Genomic DNA, 2,855 nt, shown 5'->3' on the forward strand with positions numbered 1-2,855 from the left:
ACAACGATTCCTAGGTTTCACTTTTGGCCAGGACCACTTTCAACACTGAGTGTTCCCCTTTGGTCTATCATCTGCCCCGACAGTCTTTATGTAAGTCATGTAAGTAGTAGCAGCACAGCTCCACAGGTAAGGTGCTTTGGTATTCCTTTACCCGGATGATTGGCTGCTGAAATGCTGCTGACTGGAACTGACATCTTGAGTAACTTCTTAGGCCATAGAGCTCTTCCTTGTATTGGGCCTGCAATTGAGCATTCAAAAGTCCACTTTGACCCTGTGCAAAACTTAGAGTTTACAGAGGGACATCTCAATTCGGTAACAACAAGAGACTACCTACCTCTGCACGGGTTTGTGGCTCTTTCCAGCACAGCCAACACAAGTCAGCTCAGCCCCCAAACTCTGGTCAAGAACTATCTTCAGTTGCTGGAGCACATGGCAGCCGACACCCTCATTATAGAACAGTAAGACTCTGAATGTGCTGCCTTCATGGGCAGCTCAAAACTGTTTATTCCTAAGGGTGCTCCACTCTAGGTGACTACCGAGCTGTTCCCTCGTAGGCATGGAAGGGCAGGCCTTGGGAGTCGAGTCCAGTACTGAAGAAAGTACAGCCGAGCCAAACACAGTATCAGCAGCAGAATCGTGAATTATAGCATAGTGTTTGACGAAAGTATGTATAGATGCCCAAGTAACAGCCTTACATATTTCAATAATGGGCACGCTCTTGAGGAATACCGTAGAGGTGTAAATGGACCTTGTAGAATGAGTACTTATATTCAAAGGTGTTTGAATACTGCAAGATTAGTAGCAAGAATTAATGCAGCTGCATAGCCACTTAGAAAGCATTTTATTAGAGACCACATACCATTTTGACCTATCTGCTAGCAAGACAAACAATTTATGTGTCCTTGTGAAGGGTTTCGTCCTATCCAGATAGAAGGTCAGGCCTCTCCTGACATCAAGGGTGAGGACCAGTACTTTCTGGAGATCTAGATGTGGTTTGGGTTTGAAGACTGGCAGGTGAATGGGTTGGTTAATATAAAACTCAGAAGAAACTTTAGGTAAAATTTGGGGTGGGTTTCAGTTCTTTTAAAATACTGCAACAAAGGGGGCATGAGACTGGCAGGTGAATGGGTTGGCTAATATAAAACTCAGAAGAAACTTTAGGTAAAATTTGGGGTGGGTTTCAGTTCTTTTAAAATACTGCAACAAAGGGGGCATGAGAACAGGGCCCATATTTCCCTAACTCAGGACCAATGTGGTGGCTATCAGAAATGCTGTTTTCATTGATGAATGGAGAAGTGATCAGGTGGCCATCAGCTCAAATGGTCTTGCGAGGCATTTAAAGATCAGATTGAGGTCCCAAGCAGGAGGGTGGCCTGGCAGATAGAGGTTTCCAAGTCCCCTGAGGAATCTCGCTGTCGTTGGGTGGGCGAAAATGGAATAATCCTCTTTTGGGGCATAGAAAGCCATGATGGCTGCCAGATGGATTCTTATGGAGCTCATAGATAGTCCTGAACTTTTTAGAGTTATGATGCAGTCCAGTATATTTGCTGGCAGCGATTAGGTCATTGGTGGAATATACCTGAGGTCATATCAACAGACAGATCTCATCCATTTCTGAGAGTATGTGTAACGAGTAAACTGTTTCCTGCTGCGTAATAATACTCTCTTTACTTCCTCTGAGTCTCTAATCCCGTGAACCATCAACCAACCATGATCTGAGACAAAGCACTGTGAGATTGGAGTGAAGGATCTTCCTGGGAGAGGAGATGAGGAGCAGTGTGGAAAATGATTGATGAGCAAACAGTCAGCTATATCAAATAAGGAAACCACATTTGCCTGGACCAGGTTGGAACTATTAGAATGACTCTGGCTTTTTCTTTTTTTATTTTGAGAATAACTTTGACTATTGCTGGGATCACCTCTAGAGCCCTTTTTAAATATTGGCGTTATATTAGCTATCTTCCAGTCATTCAGTACAGAAGCCAATTTAAAGGACAGGTTACAAACCATAGTTAATAGTTCCGCAATTTCATATTTGAGTTCTTTCAGAACTCTTGGGTGAATGCCATCTTGTCCCAGTGACTTGTTACTGTTAAGTCTATCAATTAATTCCAAAACTTACTCTAGTGAACTTCAATTCCTCAGATTTGTCACCTACAAAGGAATCTCCCTAACAACCTTAGACTTCAGAGGAGCACTAAAGATTTATTCTAAGCATACAGACTCCACTAGAAGGTCAGGTGCACTGAAGGACCCACAGCTTACAAGATGTCCATTGTGGAGACCTACAAGGTATCAGGCATCCCTATTCCAGAATGAATCACGGCACACTACACAAGATTTATAGAAACCTTATGGGCCAAACAAGCAAGTGCTTCCACTGCCAAGATATGCAGTGTGATTACATGGGCATCAGCTAACACCTTTATCAGACACTATAAAGTGAACTTTATGTCTTCCTCAGAGGCCTCCTTCGGCAGGAAGGAACTGCAGGTGGTGGTCCAGTAATAGTATTGCCTTTTGAGCAAGCTTCATTGGTGAAGGATTCCTTTTCTATCTCATTTGGTTTTCTCTGTATTCCTCTCTACTACTGTTTCACTGTTCGCTACTTCCCAGATGTAACAGAATTATGGGAGAACTGGGCTACAGAATGGAAAATTTCTTACCTAATAATTTCCAGTCTGCTAGCGGCATGTCCCACAATTCTCCTCACCCTGGATGACTCATTAGCCAAGGGGTCAGCTTTTTATCTGGACAATTACTATGCTGACAGTTGCCTGCTGTACATAGTTAATGAGTTATTTGTTAATAATATTTTTCTACAAGTTTTACACAGCTTTGGAATGACTCCTTTT

This window comes from Gopherus evgoodei, chromosome 2 (genome assembly GCF_007399415.2).
Source record: "Gopherus evgoodei ecotype Sinaloan lineage chromosome 2, rGopEvg1_v1.p, whole genome shotgun sequence".
In the NCBI taxonomy this organism is placed as follows: Eukaryota; Metazoa; Chordata; order Testudines; family Testudinidae; genus Gopherus; species Gopherus evgoodei.